This window comes from Falco cherrug, chromosome 17 (assembly GCF_023634085.1).
Source record: "Falco cherrug isolate bFalChe1 chromosome 17, bFalChe1.pri, whole genome shotgun sequence".
Classification (NCBI taxonomy): domain Eukaryota; kingdom Metazoa; phylum Chordata; class Aves; order Falconiformes; family Falconidae; genus Falco; species Falco cherrug.
In genome coordinates, this window is record NC_073713.1 from 361,062 (window position 1) to 381,880 (window position 20,819).

General features: G+C 46.2%; 1 long non-coding RNA gene across 1 annotated transcript in view; it reads right to left on the reverse strand.

Annotated features, from left to right (window-relative positions):
- Positions 1-20,110, reverse strand: part of LOC114016128 (uncharacterized) — a 47,484-nt gene extending 27,374 nt beyond the window's left edge. Inside the window, exon 1 of the long non-coding RNA XR_003560429.1 lies at positions 19,957-20,110. This is a non-coding gene — a long non-coding RNA (uncharacterized LOC114016128). The remainder of the gene's footprint in view (positions 1-19,956) is intronic.
- Positions 20,111-20,819: the final 709 nt, after the last annotated feature.

The following is a 20,819-nucleotide window of genomic DNA, read 5'->3' on the forward strand; positions in this document are numbered from 1 at the left end:
AGCAAGGGAAGCACCTGCTAGCAGGGTGGGGTGTTCCCTTGCACAGCTTGTCAGAGGCAGGTTATTATTATTATGATTTTGTAAAATAACACGTTTCTTCGTCTGCATCCTACCCCGCAACCTTCAATAGGGTGTCGCCGGTCTCCCAGCCCTTGCTGCCAATTTTGCTGCTTTCCCTGTTTGCAGAAACCTTAATGCTCTGTTTGAATTGGCCTGCAGAATAACTATTTGAGAAGGGCAAGAGACTGAACAAAAATGGGAGGCTTCCCCTCGTCCCCCCTCTCATCCCCCCCAAAAGAAGTGTAATTTGCCTTTAAAGGCTCTTAAACAGCAAACACGTTCTGTCTGATCCTCCTTAATAAAGTATCCCAGCAGTGCTACAGTGCCTTATTTGAGGTCTGTGCAGTCTCATTAAATTTGATGTGTCACAGAGGGCTTGGACATGTGAAAGGGAGGCTGCAGGAACCAGGATTGAAGTTTGCCAGATTTGCTAAGGAAAAATGATTCATTACGGCTTTTCAAAATGGACGCCCTTCAGGCTCCCTGCTCCATTGATTGTGTGCGCAGACAAGGGAGAGATGGGCGAAGGGGCCACCGCAGCCTGCAGATTTAACCCTTATTAATAGATGGATAAATTAAGGATTCGGTTTGATCTCTTAAGATGTGTGCTCATACTTCTGTGCTCTGAGTAAAGAAAGGAAAGGTTATTAAAGATTTAAGATCTGGTTTCAGCTGAAAACTTGGTGCTCACTTTTCCTGCTGCTGTGCTGCTGTAGGGCAGGGAGGAGGGCAGCAGCTCAAGGGTTTGCCTTCCTATGCTCCAGCCATGCCAAGCCCTCCATGTTCAAACCAGTGTCCCACTTCCCCAGTGACTTGGAAAGGGGAGAGTAGTTGGCAAGAAGCATGTTTGGGACATCCCTTTGATGTAGCTCCAACGTCATCAGGTTTGAGACCTGAACCTGCCGGCACTACAGAGCTCAAGGGCCATTGTGCAAGGACCACTTTGGTGGGGCTGTCTCCTCCTTCTCTCCATGCAGGAAGATTGCATGAGGATCTAGTTTCATGGACTTGTGCCTTGTTTAGGGGCAGGTAGTTGGTAGATATGCTGATCACGTATGCTGCAGTCTGGGGCAAAAGATGCTGTCAATGCATTGGAATCTGTGTCAGAGCTTGAACCCTGGTCAGCTCTTGCAGTCAACTCAGTGTAGCTGAGTGGCTCCGTCCCTGAAGCCCCCCTCAGCTACATGCCCTGTGCCTTGCTGGGAGGAGAGCCATGCTGCCCTGCTGGCTGGCTGTTCTTGGGGGCTTCTCTCCTGCAGTCACTTACGCTGTGCTAGTACTGGGTGAGCTGGAGGAGAAAGGTGTCGTACGAACAGTACCAGAGCAGAGCAATGCCACTGCCCTGGCAGGCTGCAGCTCCTTGGAAAACAAGGCAGAAGCAGGTTAAGCTGGACACCAAAAAGTGATGGTCGCAGACTTAGCGAGCATATCTGGAGACAGTGTCCTGGGTCAACGGCTCCAGGCAGCAGCAGGAGTCAATGAAGTGAGAGATGTTTCACAACATTAGCACACACTGCCTTGCGATGAGAGCGGTGATACAGCCAGGTTTGTGGGTATGAAAAGGTGTTAATCCTGGGCAAAAGGCTGCCATAGTGAGCTGATGAGCAATGGGCTCGCGCATTTACTTCCTCTCCTTTCTCTCTCTCTCTGTCCATGAGCCTATAGCATAAAGTTCACAATACAGCCAAATTTCAGTTCAAGACACCGGGGGGAAAAATGTCAAGAAAACGCATCTGAGGGATTCATGTCCATTTCTTTGGATAGCAACAAAAAGATGGCAGAAAACCAGCAAGGGGGATTTCCTGATGCTGCAAAGATTTCTCCTGATTTGTGGCATCTGAGTTAGGGGGCCAAAAAGAAAAACATTTGTGCTTTTAAAAAGGTTGTAGATCATCCTCTGAATGCTCACCATTTACATTTTAAGTGAAATAGGATGTCAAACCATTTTGCTTTATGTTTATTTTCAAATACTGTACGCTTTACTGTCCACTTTCTCTAGTGCCTGTGCCATTTAAATCATATTGTATATAGCCAAAGATGCAGGGAATATAAATCTCACATGGTGTATGTATACACCAATTATTCTTGGGAAATGCAGCCTGCCAGCTAGAATTTGCGGTACCTGAGAAACATGCATACAGTGGGCTACGCTATTTCTGCAAAGCTTTAGGCGTGATTCTTACCCAGCATAGATTTAAGAGTAAATCCACTGAGTTCAGTGGTGCGACACAGGTATAAAATGCATGTAAATGAGATCTTTTAATTTTAGAGAGAAAATTTCAGCTGTAGACGCATGCAGATGCTGTGTGATAAATGCAGTCTCTCAACTGCATATTTAAACAAAGCATTAAAGCATTCACACTTCCTGTTAGAGAAGTATTTTATTTCTTTTCCTTTATTTATACAGTGTGGCAGAAAGAGCGGAGATAAATTTCATCAGCTTCTTACTGCCTGCCTCATCACCAGCAGAGACACACAGGAACAAGATGAAACATTGTTCAAATAAAATGTAAATTTAACTTGCATGCCTTGTCCAGTAAAACACTGTGAGACTTGGCAAGGACTAACACAGTGCAATATGGAGAGCTAGACAGGGCCACAGGAGGGACAGACCTGGTTGTGGTCCAGAACTAAATGAAGTGAAGTAGCAGGGGTATCGGTATACAGGCTATGGGCTCAGCTCCATCCTTAAGGTCCACGCTCGAAGCATGTGTATCCATTCCCTGAGTCCTGGCCCTAACAAAATTTGGTTTGTGTTGGAGTTGTGCCTCATTTTTGCTTCGCTCAGCCTTTAACAAGGTGAGAGCTCCACTAAGGCTTTTGTAGTGGCGGTGCTATGCGAGAAGTGCTCTCTGCCATACGCTCTCTGGCCTTTGATAAGGTGTATCTTTTCAGCTTTTCACCAAACCAGAGGGTTTGCCTCTACTCTGAGATGCCTACAGTTATGAATATCATGGGGCCGTCATTTCTGTTGAGACAACTCTGCCTTTGGTGAAATTGCTGAGCAGGTGACAAAGGAGTTAGGGATGGAGATGTGGTCAGCGTGACCGCCCAAGCCTCCGTTCTGCAGGAACGCATGCCAAACCCAGCAATGCTGGTGATGCAGATAGGGCAGGATCTGTGCCAAGTTTGTACTTTCTGGACTGAGGAGCTCTGTGTGTTCTTAGGAAAAATATTTCTGTACCAGCAGCGTAATGAGAGGTTTGGATCGCCTTGCCTTGAAAATAAAGAGACCGTCCTCCTCTGCCCTTAAGTAGCACTGCTTCCCTCATCTCAGTGAAACTACATGTTTACATCCCCTCAGCTTCGGGCACTAGGGAGTGCAGAGCAAGGTTCCCCAATCCCAGTGGCACCCCAAGTGAAATGGGCCAGGCTGCGGGGCAGTGTCTGTGCCTGCAAAGCTGCACCTGCGCTGGAGCCGTCCCAGCTGCTGTACGAGCCCAGATAAATCCGGGGAGAGGAATCCAAGTCATCGGGAATTTGATTTGCAGCTACTGCTCTACCTTAATTTGTGTATGTTTTTCTCACAATGAAGCTGAAAACTCAGCTAAGAGACAGTGCTAGATCTTCCCTGAGCTGCCCTTCAGCTTAATTAAAAGATATTCTCCCCAATAGCTTCCAGCACAAATCCCATTTACCAGGCTTTCTCATGGGCAAAGAAAGGCTGAAATTCAAGCTATAAGGCTAAATAGATCCACATTGTGCTGTGAAAAAAAAAAAAGAAGAAAAAAAAAAAAAAAACCAGCACCAAACCACATCACAATTCAGTTAGCTGCTTTAAAAGCTGCCTTGCTTATTGCCATTGTTATAAAACCTAATAAATCATGAGATTACTTTCTCAGGGTCCTAAAAGCTATCCTGCGGGTGGAGAGATTTAGACAGCAGATGAAATCAGGATGTTTGCTCAGCACACGTTCAAATCAATGGGCACAAGCAAACACCTCTCGGAGAGCACCCCACCCCAAGCCCTGAGTGGTGTGGCTCACACACGAGGGATTTGCACAGGCTGGGGGGTGCTGGTAGGAGGGAAGGCTTGCAAAGCCTCTGAAGCATTTGGGGAGTTTACAGGGCTCTGCTGCTTCGTAGCTGACATCTTCGGTTGCTGAAGAGGCTTTGCTTTGCAGTCACCCAGACCCCATGATACTTCTGAAATTTGAACACAGGCACCCTGTATAGTATTCTGCCTTGTGTTTTATAAAGGATATTCCTCAGGGTTTTAGTATCAATAGGTCTGACAGCCCTCAGGATTGAAGCTGGAGTAGAAAAGATTGTTGTGGTGTTTCTGCATTAGACTCAGCCTGTCCACTGTATTCCAGACCCCCTGTGACTGAGGAGCTACTACTTAACCGCTATACAGGGTCACATGCCTAAAGAAATTGTGGGTGTAATATCATCCAAATATCTGCCTATGTTAGAGGTGATATTTTGATAAACAACTGATGGAATAAAACTGAAAAGTATGTACGCACACCAGGATAATTTGTGAAGCCCCTATTATAAAAATCTTGTTCTTTAGGAAAACTAGTAGGTTTTCTTAAATGTTTTAATTTAAGAGTCCTGTTGATTTAATCTGTAACGTTCTGCAGGCAATGAGTTTGACCTAATGCCCATGTTTTGCCTATAGAAAATAAGCTGTATTAAACTACAGCTTAACCTGCCTCCACCTAGCAGTAAAACATGATTTTCAGAGCAGGTTTCTACTGCAGACAGCATGGTGCGGTGGATGGGGCACTGGCGGGACAGTCAGAAAGCATGAGAGCTCTTCCCAGTTCTGCCACTGGCCTGTTGGGAGGCTGGGGTGAGTCTTTTAATCTATTTCTCTTTGCTTTCATCTATTTAGATCGCAAGGGCTTTGAGGATGAAATGGGCTGTGTGTGCATGTACAGTGCTGAGCACAACAGGGTCCTGCCCCATGCTGGGACCGACACACTAAGCCCCAGTGTAAAAGAAATGAACCCAGAATGAATTCGCACAACTCCCTTTCTGTCAGCAGCACTGCACCAGCTGACACCAGCCGAGCACCTGGTCCTAAATTTAGCTTTAGACCTGACACACTCTTCAAGTCGAACTGGGACAATCCTGTTCTGGGCGAGCAGATAGGAGCAATTCAGAGATAACATATTCCAGGTCTTTCTCATTACAATTCTCCTCATGCAAGATTATCTTTGATTTTTCCATAGCTTCTCCACACTGGCAGCCAGAGGCTTTGTTTAAAACACATCCATCATTATCACTGTAATGTATTATTATTATTATTATAACTTATTCATTCATACAGCATTTTTCCACAACAACCTAGGAATCAAAGTGTTTTACACTTAGCAGTCTGAAAACAATCTGAAAGAAGAATTTCTGGGGGAAGGGAGAGAGTTTAAAACTACCAAAGTAAATCTGTGAAACTGATTCGAGGTTCACAGTGAAAACTCCAGGTCTAAGCAGAAAGACAAATAACGGTGAGGAGCTGTGGGTAGCTGAAAAGGAAACTACAATGTTGTGTAACATTAGATGAAAGAGAATTTAGAAGAGACTTTGCCTCATCTTTACCTTGAAGGATGTTCTCCAGCTAGCTTTGATACACAGTACCTCATCTCTAAAGCAGGAATCCAGATCTTGGTTCAGCATATGGACATCTGGGAGCTAAGGTATAGATTTAGCTAGACATAATTAATAAGGATCGAGGCTGATGCCTTAGTAGAACAGCAGTGATACTGACATTTGAAACTCTCCAGGTCTATGTTTTTCTCTGCAACTATCTAAAAAAAAACCCAAAACAAACAAAAAAACCACATAACCCCAAAACAGAAACAGAGAAATCTACCAAAAGAAGGACTTGGAACTGTGTGAGGTCTGTGTAAACATCTGTTAAAAGCAGGAGGTGAAACCCAAATTAAACCCTAATTATGCCCCAGTCCCTTCTCAAAGAGTAAAACTGTCTCACGTTTGCATCACTCCAATCAAAGACAGCAAGAGACCTTGAAAGGGATTGTAGTGACATCTTGATTTTAGTTCTATCCAGACTAGAGAACCCTGAAGCCTTCAATAATTCATTGTTTTCTCCTCTTAATTTCCTTTCCTGCTATGAACATGCACCATGCCGTGTATTTCATGCTCAAGGTTTTGCTGAAGGTGATTCTGTTTGTGCAGCTTTTAGATGCAGCTTCTTGTCTTTTTAATTTTAATGCATCATTTTAAGGATGTCTCCTGAAAACCTTGATGTCTGCTTTGTGGAGTATCAGGAAGGCATGAAAAGATATGACTAAGGAAGATTATGATATCAGTCTGGTTAAGTGCAAATGCATTTATAAAATGCATTGGCTTCTCACCAAGAGGAAGTGACAGGTCATCTTTGGCAATTTTATTAATGCATCTTTTCTGTATTGTTCTATATATCCCCATTATTTTTTAGAAACAGATGAGGACCAGCATTATTTTTCTAAACCTTTCCTGTCTTCTCTCAAAGAATCTTGTATGGATTTGGAAACTTGTATCCCAGATCAAAATGATCTTTCTTCTTTATTTATATATCTGAAATCATTATCTGAATATGTGCCCACTGGTTATTTGCATAGTTCAACTTCAGCCTGATTCCCCTGTGAGATTAAAGTATAACAGCCAATCTCTTGGCATACATTAGCAGGACTATTACCTGTCTAGGAGTTCACCTAGATGTCTTTTGAGAGCTGCCACGTTTGCAACTAGAAAATAAGGTAGAGAGCCACAGTGGCCAAGAATTTCCTGAGCACCTTCCTAACCAATGTTCCTGACAGCCAAGAACCAGCGTCTCTGTCACCACCATCTCCCTGATGCATTGCCATCCCTTAGGGTAACCTCCAAGGTAAACAGGAATGACTGGCCTATAAAGTCTGTCTTTTTGGATGCTTGCTTGCTTGAAACAGTTTTATCCTTTTTTTCTGCCCTGACTTCCTTCCACCACAAGTTGAGCGCCTTTTCTGGTGGGACGGGAGGCAGTTTATCCTACATAAGTCTAGTTTGAAAGGTATGTCTATGGAACATGGTGTCCATTTGTCCAACAATGCAGAATGAACCAAAGCATCATTACGTTCTGAAGGCCATGTGGTGGTTTTGCCACAGGAAGAGACATAGGGCTAATTACAGTATCAGGGAAATGCTGAGAGACTAGTCAAATACAAAATATTCAATTCATTTAATATTCCTGATGAATAGGCAAATTACTCTAATCACATTAGTTATTCTATTCAATTATTAGCTAAGAGTGATTAGTAGTGAATAGCTGTAACAGGATCTTCCAGGTGCAAAAATTAGGCATCTATAGTTTCATGATGTTTATTTTCAGCTGAAGATAATTGTCTCTTTAGTTCATCTCAGACATACATACACACTGACACACGCAGATACACTCTCTTTTGTCCAGGCATGGGGAAAAAAGGTAGCGGAAAACAGCGTTGGCCCACAGGTGTGGAGAGATAAGGACAATTCACTACAGAATTTAACAGGATTTATTTCAGTACGGTTGGGAAGAGATTTCTCAAAGATTATACCAAGTGAATGCAATGGGATTTAGATCTCTGGTTCCCACAGAACGCGCGGATAATGCCATTTCAAGCACTGGGCTCTACTACATTCATGCTTGATTTGATTGCACAACTGTGAGTTGTTGCTTGGCTTTACCTGTAGCACAAATATGACATAGGTGCCTTGTGTGACAGTGGCACTGCCATGCTGCTCTGTTTTCACCGATCCTCACTAGCTGCCAGATACTCTCATGCGTTGTTCTCATGCGCTAAACACGTATGCTGCCTGTGTGCAAAACTGTGGTGGCTAATTTACAAATAACATAAAAGTCTAAAACTTCTCCTTTATTAGCAGCTATATCATTGCACATAGATGATTCCAATACATAAGGAAAAGAAACTGAATCAGCTGCAAGATCAGAGTTTGGATTGCAAGCAAGGTATTTCGCTTATTTCGCCAAGTAGAAAATCAATGGGCAATAGTATTTGGACAGTAAATTGACAATAGTATTTACTTCCATATTGCACACAGCATTACCAAGTTGCGCTAATTTAATGTTCTCATGCACTTTCAGGATGTTATGCTAAGCAAAGTCTGAGCTGTCATTACATTTTTATGAAGTCAAAGCAGTTTCTAACAGCTTAGAAAAAAGGAATTTTAAAAAATTGATCTAATATCTCATTTTTCTAAGAGAATCTGTTCCTCTGGATTTCCCTGAGCTGTCAGCTTTCATTGATATGATCTGATTGATGCTGCTTGCCACATTAAGAAACATTGGAAGCTAATCTGTTTTAATCCCATTCTCTGTTTTTAATATAATACTCTTGAAGGGAACTGAAGGTTATTACTTGTTTAAGATACCTTAAATATTTGTGTCAAAACATTGTCCTGAAAGGTTCAAATCCAGCCTTTGCCACAAGGCTGGGGGGGAAGAAAACCTCCAAACCACCAATGTTGAGACCATTTGGAATGATCTAATCCATGCTTCAAATCCCTTTGTTCTCCTGTTCCCTTGCAGTGTTGGAGAGTTTGAGCTGAATGCTATTTATTAGATTGTTAGAGGGTGTGCTGGCTGCTAAGTCTCATTTCAAAGATTTTCTTCTGTAGGCTGTTTTGGGATGCTGCATTTTTCAAATGCATGATTTGCTCCCAGTTTGGATAAAACCTGCCATATCACAAGTCATTTTCCATGGCAAGGACTAAGAATCCATCACCGCACTGCAGGGAACACTCCATTATATTAAACTGATACCTTTATTTCTGGGGGAGAAAGCTATGGTTTTCTGGGACAGGAATTGGGGGGATTGGAAAAAAAAGTCCTCAGCTAATGAGAGTTGTACATTATCTTAGAAGAATCATTTATCTCTATGCCAGTTGTTTAGCTGGGTTTGCCAGGCTTGAAAATTTAGATTTATTGGTGCCAGAAATAGGAATGGAAACATTTAATGGTCTTGTACTCTACAGAGGTGATGAGGAAAAGCAAAGGAAAGTCAGGAGGTGGCTGCAAGGATGGTCAAATTGTGCATCAATGACTTTTTTCTTTTTATCTTTTTTTTTTTTTTAAGAATAAATTCTGATTGCTGGAAGAAAAGATGATTTTTAGGAATATGCAAGATGTAAGATGCTGGATATGCTACAGGCAAAACTGGTCAGAATTCCAGCATTTCATCTGGGAATTGATGTCATGACCTTAAATTGCTGACAAAATATTACATTTGAATTTTAAGGTCGCACCTTTCCCTTTCTGACCGATATTGTAGCAGTTTGCTGTGGCCAGCTGGCCTGAATTGTGACGGTTCAAGCACTGCCATTTCATGAAGCACAGCTCTGACTTTCTTTTAGTCACCGGTTAGCATGTACTGCCTCCATCTTTGCTGCAGTGCACCCAGGGAATAACCAGAGCTGTTCTGCTGAGGAACTGGCTCTGTGCAGGAGCCGAAATGCTGCATCCCCTTGTTCAGAGAGCAGGGAAGGGCTGGGGACGCCACCACTGCCATGGCCAATAGCCCTGCTCCCACACACCAAGATGGAGATGGGGAGCTAACCTCGGCAGGGGGGCTTTTTTAGCAGAGAAGGGATACAGATCCAACCGGCATGTGTACAAGGGCCAGGGGCTGCGTGCGAGCATGATCACAACAACCAGCACCTTTGTCAGGGCTCAGTTTGTTTTATCCCCAGTGGTAAATGTTCACCTGCAGAATCGCTCTGCAGCCCAGCACAGGAGGTGTTTTCTCCTCTGCTGCTGTTGCCAGACAAGGCGCCTCTCTGTTTCCGAAGGTGCTGGGCTCAAGATGGCTCCCATAGCATATGCACATTTGCTTGTGCTTGTGTTTCACTAGTGATGCTGTTGTTTACACTACATGTTAAAACAGGGCTTGCACTGGCTTCGCAGGAGCAGATGTGAAGCATAATCTTGGATGCTTTCCCAGCCCTCGCTCAGAGCGTCCAAGTGCTCAGTATTTCCTGCACGAAGCAAGTCTAGTCTGACAATGCCAGCTGCACTAAATGTGCTCTCGGACTGAATGCTCAGTGTCTGGGTGGCTGATAGCTCTCATACAATACCAGCGTTTTCAGTCAGTCCCATTTCTAGCTCATTTGCTTCCTGCGCAGCCAAACCTTAAGCGTCGCGGTGCTACTTTTGTCACCTTGCCAAATCTCGGTGTTGCTCCTGCATGGAATACCCTCAAGCAGGATCATGATGTCGAAGACAGAGGTGGTGAAAATACGTCTGTCATGCCCGACACGCTCCCCGCACACCTGCTGCTGCACGTAGCGAAGCAGCTGCCACTGCTTTCCCCGGACCTGTGGTGGTCCAGCATGACCCCTCATGTTGCACCTGACCATGGCCTGTCCTCAGGGAGGTACAAACTGTGGTCCAAAGAAATGGGTTTTCTCCTGTCTGTTGCCTGCTTTTGATCATCTCTTTGGATTTAGAGCTAAAACACACACGTGCATTTACGGTTTATGTAGATCAAGCGGCAAAGCAGTGAATACTTAGTTCCTTCCTGCCAAGTTTTTCACTCACCATAGTACATAGTCCACTTAAGAGCTGCAATCTGGTTGCTTCATTTGCTTTCAAACTCGGTTCCCATTTGTTCCTCCAAGACATTTGGGTAAGTGGCAGCATCTGTCTTATGTTTGTGTTATTCACACTGAATTTCCAAATGGACATTTTCAAATGGGTGCAACATGCTACGCTGGCTTGAAAACCAGACCTCTCCAGGCTGCACTTGACTTATTAGATGTTAAATAGATGTTGGTGTGGGGCAAGATGGAAGACCTCCAGAGCAGCACCGGAGCCTCCGTGAGCGGGACGACCCCCTGCTGGCGCTGCTGCCGCGAGGGCGCGGGCAGGGCCGGAGAGCCGCGGCGGGGCAAGGCCGGAGGCCGCGGGCGGCCGCGGTGAGGCCGCGGGCGGCCGCGGTGGGTCCGCGGCGGCGGCAAGGTGCCCATGCCGCCCGGGCTAGAACAATCGGAGGGTGTTTAACCCCGCGGCCCGGGCCCCGCCGCACGGCGCTGGCCCAGGGCCCTCTAGCGGCCCCGCCGCCGGGCGCTCGGCCTCCCGCCCCCGGCGCGCAGCCCGGGCCGCCGGCCCTACCTGCGCGGCAATGGCGGGCGGCCGGCCGGCGGGCGGGGCGGCACCTGCCGCGTCCTGCCCCGGGCAGCCGGAGCCCAGGCGCCCTGCGAGCGGGGCCGCGTCACGGCAGGCTTCCCAGCAGCCCGTTACAGGTTTGGGGGTACAGCAGCACCCGCCCTGCGCCCCCGTGCCAGCCCCTCCTTGCGAAAGGTGTTTCTCTCCCTGAGCTGACGCAGCTAAACCGCCCCGCGGCCCTGCTTTACGCTTTGTCCTCCAACGGCGTGACTGGTTACAGCGTTATGTTTTTCCTGCGGGGGGGGAGGGGGGGGGGGGGGTTGACGTGGTCTCCAGTCTGGGGAGCCGGAGAGCCGGCCGGGGCCGGGGCTGCGAGCGGGCGGTGGGCACCGGGCGGGGGGAGCCGCAGCGGGCCGGGCCCCCGCGGCTGGGGCTGCTGCGGGGCCAGGGAACGGGGGGCAGCTCGTTTCGGTCTGGCTTTCCCCTGGCAGCTAATGTGACTTCTGTCCAAGCTTGCTGGTGGGAACCCATGTAAGCAAAGGAAACATCTCTGCTGTTTTATAATACGATAAACACCTGGGCTTACCTGCGTAGGATCTGTGCCTCAATTATTTCTACAGTTTTTTTGTGTTCCCCCAATCGCCTTTTTTTTTCATTCTTCAGATTTTCTGCACCAGCACTTTCTAGGGCCCCTTTTTCAGCCTGTTTGCAAATAAATTTGCCACCGTCCATCCCCTTTTTCCTTATACAATCAGTTTTTTGAAGCTGTCAGAGAAATTGCTCAGATGTTCCCCCCAGAAAATAGAAGCTTTAAGTTGTTCCCTGTTGGTTTTACTTCTTATCCCTTTCATTTGCAGTGGGGGGGAAATACAGGTAATTGCAGATGCCATACATCTCAAACTGTTTGTGGTGATAGTTACAATTACCTAAAATAATGGCAGAAAGATCTGTGGAGTTAATGTGCCGGGCGACATTAATACTTTAAATACATTGTAACAGTCTGTGTTTGTGACGTTGCCTGTGTTGGATCTTCTAAAATGGGCTAAATTTGCCATGCTGGACATAAGGAGGCATAAAAAGGTTTCTCACTCGTTTCAGATTGAGGCTCATCTGAACAGCTATTAGGAAAGACAAGGAGGAATATCACTTGCACCCATAGGGATCTACTTTCTTCTCAACGTAGCTGTGTGGCCCTCATCTCTCAAAAGCTTTAAATAGAGGCAACATTTTCATCTGCAAAACCATTTGCAGGTTGTCCAGCCTGTGCTACATAGACAGTCAATCTTCATCAGTGTTTCTCATCCAATTTGCAAGTAAAACCCTCTTCTGGGTTCCTCCGTCTCCATGGACGGCCACTGCTTCTCAGACAAAATGGCAGAAGCTGTTTTCTGCTAGTTTAAGGGAGGGGAGAACATCTGTAAATACTGGGTTCCCCTTCCCCAGAGGGGCAGAGCTGCCCGACTGTTGAACAGTGTCACTGTCCTCAGCAGTAAGTGCAAAGTGTTCCTCAGATCCAACCTCAGTAGACCTGGACAGGAATTTTTAGAGGTACTGTAACTGGGGTCAGATTCAGCCAAGTACTTGTGAAAAATCTTACACTGTTCAGGGTGGGCTTGGCCACTCTCTGGATGGAGCCAGGCAAAACCTCTAGGAAAGGGAGATAGGAAAGGGGTGCAGGTGCAGACAGAGATGGTGTTTTGCCTACGGTCACGCAGACAGCTCAGGAAACAGAACCGTGGCTCTGGCTTTTGCCAAGAGACCTCACTCCCTCACCAGCCAGACTGTGGGGAGAAAGACGTTGGGAGTGAAGGGCTGACAGAGTCTGACAGAAGCTTAGCACCCTGCTGGATCCAGCACTTTAAAATCTGCGATGAAAGATAAAATTCTCTGCACTATGATGGCAGCAAAGTCCCTGGTGCAGCCCTTTGTCTGAAAGATGCCAGTGAAGACTGTGCCAAGGTGCTTTTCCCTGACCATCTGCCTTATGAGCCCACATGCCAGGGTTGATGCAATCCAAAGCCTGATAGCACACAGTCCTGCTGGTTTATGAGAATCCATTTCGCAATTAAAACAAATATTTAGGATTTCTTCTAAATGAAGCGGCCAACTCCTTGGAAGGAAAGTCTGGCAGATCTGAACTGGATAAAGAGGCCTCCCTTGCTCTCCTGACAGATGCAAATAGCACTAAGTTTCGAAGGACTACAGAGGTCATATACGTCATTAAAAAAATCACACTGGACCTAAATAAAAAATAAAAAGGACTATAGAATCTCTAAAAATCCAGAGGGAAAGAATGCTGGCTGAGCTCCTGGGCAGAAGGTATGTCCTCTCCCTTAGGCACATCCCTCAGCTTAGATATCACAGTGATAGGCAAGGCATAAAAGGTAGAGGTTATCTGGTTACCAGGATGCTGACTTTTACTCCATATTTCCTTTACAATGTGCCACAGGGCACCTACTCTGCATCTGGGGAAAAACTCCATCCTGGCTCAGGCTGGGTCATTTTTGTACTTCGACCTGAGCTTTCAAGGGCAATATCTCTTGCAACAAGCTTGATGTTTCCTGAGCTTCCTTCTAGTGCCACCACCATGGTAAACAAATGCATATGCTTCCTGCAGTTCCTTGGCAGTCCTTTGAATGTCTCCTACATGGTAATGATGAGGTCTGGCATGCCACTGTGCAATCCAATGGTCTCACACCCCAACAGTGCTCAGCTGCAGGTCATATGTTCCCCTCTGAACCATATTTTCTGATGAAAATCTTTTTGGCTGCAGCCTCATAACCAGCTTGAGTTAAGTCAACAAGACAGAGGAAATTATTTGGCCAAGATGAAATGGCAAGTTGGTAGCAGACCTGGGACTGGAATGGGGTCTCTTAACTGAAGGGTAGTTCTTTATAGCTGTGGCTGATGAGCACAGTATGAACGCCAACCCATCCTATTAATGTCATGCACACCTTCATCTGCTCGTATGTTTCTGATGAGCAAAGAGAAGGAAGAAAACTAAATCTGCTATGCACATTGCAGTGTTGCACATTACAGAGGTAATCCTTAGGCTCCCCCATGGAAGTACCTCCAGGCTGTTGGACTTTCCCAGCCACGCAGTCAGGCATCTACCCTGTATCTGAGATATGTCAGCAGCTGTAAACCACGTCTTTTGTTTCACCTTGATCCAGAGAGGGAGGATGGACTTTAAGCAGTGAATGTTTTTGAGACTCCGAAACTTAATGTGATATGGTTTTGGCTACAGTTACTTAGTGCTATGTACTGGTGCTACCTACTGAACAGGGGACGTGTGAACTGCTCTGTCTCCCGGTGCTACTCTCACTTTTTAAGCTGTGCTGTAAAAAGGAGTGGGGGACCTCCTTTTTTTCTGCTGGCAGGGTTCTGGCTATCATTCTCCGTGGATGGTTTCTAGACACACATTCCTTTGTTTAGGAAGACCCTGTATTATGTTGACACAGCAGCATGCGGCACTGGAAAAGGAAATAGAAAAAGCTTTTGAACACAAACTGGACTAGTGGTAGTAGAATGCAGGGGTTTGCAGACAGCTGTGCTCCTTTTCAGGAAGAAAGGTGATTAAATATGGGGGAGCAGTTGAAGTCAAAAATTCAGATCTGCATCTCTGTTTTCTGAAAAATGTTGGGCAGCAAGCCCCAGTGATTTATTCCATTTGTAGGGCAGTTACCAAAGTGGGTTCAATGTCAAAGTGGTGAGGTTCCTTGGGTAGAGTGGGGCACTATGTGGATATTTTGCGTACCAAGAACAAGGAAACACTGTGGAAGCTGTTTGGGCTCCTTGCCTTGTTCTTGCATTGTGTCACTTCATGGTGCAGTAACTCCCACCCCCTAAGCCTCAGTTTCTCCTCTGGGAATATTAATGCTTATTGGTAAAGTGCTTTCAGGGCTTGTCCATGAATTTTTAAAACACAACAGAATTGCCAAAAAAATCTGTGGTTTCGTTCCAAGTCAATAATTTCCCACACCCTAAGGACCATGTCCTCAATCAAAACACATCTGTTGCAGTCAGTGAGGCTCCATCAGTTTATAACACCTATGTCAGAAGTTTATCTAAGCTGTTCCACCGATCTCTGTTTCCCAACGATCCTAATGGATATTCCATGAAACAGGCCTTTTGAATGGCCTGCGAGTTCTGGGCTCTTTCCCGGGATTCCCAAGCATAGATTGAATTCCTTATCTTGCTGCAAACTCCCCACAGGTCTGTGCACAAAACCAGCTTTTACGCTTCTGCTTGGGACTCATATGCACCATTTCCATTTGTAAGGCTTAACTGTTGCTGTGACTCAGCTGCAGCACACGAAATAACCGTACAGGGGCACAGCCTACTGTGATAACAGGGAGGTTTGATTGTGTGCCTGAGCACCCAGTGAAAGCAGCACGAAGGGACATTTTACACTGTCTTAAAAGTCCTTTTAGAAGAATGCCATAGGGTAAAAGATCCTTACAGTGTATGAGAATTAGGTTTAATCTCTCTGTGCCTCAGCTCTGCAACTGTGAAATGGGGATAACTGATATTTTTCACATGGCTTTGCCAGTTCAGGTCATAAGGACTTTCAGGGTAGGCATGTAGCATCTCTCTTGATGTTGTTGGGTGTCTGGCAGGACCATGCCCCAGCTCCACATGGTGTACTAGGGCATGACTGCAGTACAGCAAAGGGGTACAGAATTTGGCCAGTGCTGTGAGCTGCCCCACAGCCCCCAGGTCCCACTCTGTGCTTTGCTTCTCAGTCCTGGTTTGTTTATCTCTTGGGGGCCTTTCTGGTTTTAATCCCATTGTTCCTCACCTGGGAATTTAAGGCTATTATTTAATTTCCTTCCAGATTACAGCCCTTCCCCCTTGCCTCCCAAGTCTCCTGCTCCATTGCCAGCCCCAGGCCCTCAGAGAAGGCATTTTGCTTTTCTACCCCTCTGTGTGAGTCAGTTTTCCTTGGCTCTCACAGCATCTCCTCTTGTCAAGGCATTATCCAGTGGGGAGCCTGATTATTTAGATTCCTCCAGTTTCCCCTTTTAATATATCTCCTCTGTGTCCTGCAGCCTGACCCCTGCCAAAGGACCTGCCACGAGGGTTGTTTCTCCCAGTCTGAAGCCCTCCCCCAGCTTCCCTTTCATCTGTGTTTTCTAAGAGGTCTGTGCTTCAGGCAGCAAAGTCAGGGAAGGGGCCTCCGGGTCCACCGCAGGATCCCTCCCCCATCACCTGAGAAAAGGCAAAGGCAAAAACCAGTTCCAGGGCCAGTCCTGGCGGGTGGGGGGGGGTGGGGGTGGAGGGGGTGGGGAATAGCTGAGCCCACGAGGGAAAATAAACCATTTAATCCCTTTTTTAATTTGCAGTATGGTTCCTAGCAGACTGTAGGCACTCTGGGCCAGATCCTGTGCTGTGCTCTGCAGCTTCCTTTTCGGGCAGCAGATGTGGGAGAAGTGGGGAGGGGGTCTCTACAAACCAGAAAGCAGATGGTATTAATTCAGTGCTGGCCCAGCCTGGGTGTGAGCTGCTGCGCTGGAGCCCAGCACCCGGGAGTGCAGCCTGGGCTGGTCCTTGACAGGTCCAGTATGCCCAGTGTCCAGAGGGACCAGTCTGAATCCCCACATGGGGACCTCGGGCAAGCCCCTCACTAGGTTCAACATAAGGAAGAGATGCTGAGTGATGTGATTTGATTCCCTACTCCATAGAAATAGTATTTAGCACTTCCCAGCCACCAGTCTCCAGGGGTTTTGCATAGCAAGGCATAAGCAGTACTGGTGTAGCACCGAGGTGGAAATGGAGATAGGCCACCCAGGGCTGCTGTGAGTCTGTGAACCTGGCAAGCCTCTGCAGGCGCAGCACCACAGAGAGCAAATTCACTTCAGTGAGATTCACATGTTGAAGGGCTCAGGGAGGCCTCTTTAACAGAGGGTGCACATCTGTACACCTTTCCTATTCAAGGTGGTACAACCATCATCTCATTGAATTTGTCACATTGCCCCCTGCTTTCACAAGCCACTCGGAGATTCCACAGGGAGCACTGACACCAGCTGCAGTTGTCAAGATACTTGGAGCAAATCCCCCTGTGACCTGTATGATGGAGAGCATATGCACAGCCCAGGGTCTGAGGGAAATCACCTCCCATATGAAGAACATAAACATGTATTCCTAGCTCTCTGCCAGCATTTTATTTGTGAATTTGCTAGAGAAGGAGGAGACCCTTGGAGGTCTCCAAGCTCTAGACCCAAAATAAATAAAACATTGCTAGCATATATTTAGCAAAACTAATGTTGAACACAGAAAAACAGAGAGGGAATGATGGAAAGATATAGCTACTAGAAGCTATTCTCGCCAGAGAGCAGGGCACTCTCTGAATGTTTAGGTGGGTGGTTCCCTGTTCGTGGCTTAGGCAATGTGTAAGGCACATGCAACCCGCCAGTGTTAGTCCTTGTATCGAAACCCGGCCCTACCAGAGTCCAGGCTGAAGGGCAGATAGAGGGAAAGAGGGTGTTGTCCACACAGCATTGCTTGTTAATCTTGAGATGGGCACATGCTCTCAAGTAAGTTCTCAAATATGACTCCAGACTGGTGCAAAACAGCAGCTCAGTGGCCCATGATGGTGTTAGGTCCTTCTTTAGTTCATACTTCTGGCACCCTTCTTTGCTGCATCATGCAAGAGAGATGGATGATTTGATCTTAGGAAATTGTTTTGTGGTCAGCAAAGCTATAGGAGCCAGAGCAGGTGGGAAAATGTCTCCCTTCCTGTCTAGGTATCACTCTATGAAACAGCCAACTGCAGTAACCTTGCGTGGGGACAAAGGTATTATTGTTCAGTGTGTGGCCCAGAAGGCCTGCAGCTTGATGTCAGTGCTAAGAACTACTGTTAACAACTCTGACTTGGTTTAGTTTTTCTTAATCCAGTCTTCCAAGAGTAAAATCCCACTCTTGCCGAGACCTACCTCCTTTGGAATCAGCCAGCACTGATGTAGTAATTGCCACGACTTGTCGTTCCCTGTCCCATCTATCACATAGCACAACATGACACCTCAGCCAGGGAAATTCAAAAAGAAGCGGTTTTCTGTCTGCTTCAATTTACCGATAAAGAGCAAGAAAGGCTTTGAAAGCAGGGCTTTAAATAACTATATTCTTGATGAAAACCTCCTTCATGAAATGTAACGGCACATTTCTCTTGGAGGACTGCTGTGCCAAAAATGTAGTTAAAAGTATTTCCCCCCTTTCTCTACCACCATCCACCCTTCCCCTGCTGCACCAACAGTGCCATCAGTTTTTAGCTCAACTGAGGGTCAAGGGAGAGTCCTGAAACATTGCCCCCCACCTAGGGATGTGTCCCAGCATTCATCTAGGTCCAAGTATCTGAGCAGTCCCACTGACACACACCCACACCTCATCCTTCATAAGATGTAAAGGAAAAGTTATCGGTATTAAGCAACAGCTTTTCACTGGTATTTTCAAAGGGAGGGGCTAGGATCCATAAAAGAAAATGTTCATCCATAGCTAGGACTGTTTGAGCTAAAATCTTATAGATCCTTTGAAGTCCTGCAAGCCCAGGTATTTCTTTGAATTACTGATGTTAGTACCACTCAGCCAAAGTGAAGGTTTGGGCTGATATGACTGTGTTGCAGCTATGTAAGTTCCATGCCTCTGTTAAAATGCATCTGTATCATACCCAATATGCTACATTTTTAAACATTTGGTTCCAGGAGTACAACAGCACTGTCATATGGTTTCAAGTAAGCCTCGTGCTTCTCAGGCCAAAGGCTGTAGGCAACCAATATTACAGGAAGCAGAGATTTGACATCTGCATCAAAACTGCCATGCGGTTACCTTCAAGTTTAAAAACTCCCCTAACATTAACCTCACACTTGACATAGTTACCATCTTGCCCCTCTCCTACCTGTCTGAACAGTGCTGTAAATACAACTTTCTGGCTAATTGTCTCAGCCCCGCCACCACCACCATTTATTTATTTTTTAACCCCATAGTGAGCTTAGCCTGGGAATCCTTATCACAAAGCACGCAGCAGCCCTGGCCCATCTAGGATCTCTCTCTCTCCACCCCACCCTCCCACCCCCCACCATTACTTCTTGCTTTGCTAGAAGCGCATGTCTCATCATCTACCCCTCCTACCTCTGGCCAGACTCTGCACTGCAGAGTGTGGTGGGAGAAAAAACGTCCTACCAGCTCATGTGTTAGGAGAAGGAGAAAAAGAATTTCTCTCCATTGTTCTGCAGCACACAAGGTGTCTAACTTCAGATTTTTATTGTGGAATCTGTGGAGTTGCCTGCATCCCTTTTAATGTTACATCTATTTGGTATATAGTGAAGTGGGGAGAGCCCACAAGCAGGATGATTCAGGAGGGGGAAGGGCAGGAATGAATGAGAAGACAGGCTGAAGCCTCCACTGGTGTAAAAGGAACAAGGCATCCCTGGTTTGGGAAGATTTCTGTCATGTTGAGAATCTGGCCTGGTGAACAGCACAGCAGTGATTATTTTCCAACACACAGAGCACATATTAACTCAGAGTTCAAAATTATTTTCCTTGACATAGTGAGAAATGAGACCTAACATGGCGATCATACATAATACATGAAACAAGCAAAAAGACAGAAAGCAAACAAAAACAAGATCAAATGCACAGGATACACAGCGGTATAGGGCAACCCACCACTTGTGTACTGGTGCTAACAGCAATAGCAGTGGCTCCCCTGCACCTTTCAACACAGGATCCCCAAGTATCTTGTAGAAAACAAAACTTAAATCAATCAGCCTCCCAGCGCCCATTGGAAGGAAGGAGAGGGGGAAATGTTTGCTCACCTCCACAAGGAGAAAAGCCGCCATCCCTAAGGGTAAACACAGCCACTGTGTAACCACACACAGCATGGCTGAACGGGTGTTTAAGCCAGGCACAGGAAGACTCTACTTGTGCTGCCTAATTCGGACTCCTGCAGTAGCTGTGGGGCACCTAGCTTGCTGCTGTAATCATTAAAGAGGGAAAGTTACAGAGTTGGTTTTAAGCCAGACTTTGTACTTTGGCCCTTTGGCAGAACAGTTTTCTCTCTACGGGCAGTGGCGTTTATAGTCAGGGATTGTAGGGCTCTGCCATGGATTCAGCTGCAGATACAGGGAGGGAGGTGCTGCTCCTTAGTGCATGGTCCTTCTTGACATTTTCTGAGCTGGCCTGCAGACAGTCAGCTTGATGGGGTTTGGGTGAGGATCTCTTTTCCCTGTCTCTGTGTTTGGGTTGGTGCCTCCCCTTTTCCTGGGTCAGTTTACCAAGAAATTATGAGTGATGGAGACCTGGTTAGCTCCGTGTGACCATCAGCAACAGAGGTTTTGATGGTCTTCTGAGCATCCTGAGAGAAAGGTAGGTCTTCCTCAAACAGTCCAAGTAAAAGAATATGCCAGAGCTTCAGCTGTTAAAAGATGTTAGAGCTCTATTAACTTTAATGAACTGAGTCCCTAACAGATATTTCTGTCACTCTTGAATTGTATGTAAGCTGCAAGGGACGTGTGTGTTGGAAAACAAATTTGAGAAGTACAATCTTGAAATGGTGTTTAGCAAAATAAGGGAAGTCACAGTATTTCTTGAGCTTTCTTTGTTTAATCACTACATTGTGATTTTTCCCCAGCAGCATGTAACACATCCACCATCCCCCTACACACACACATGCACACAC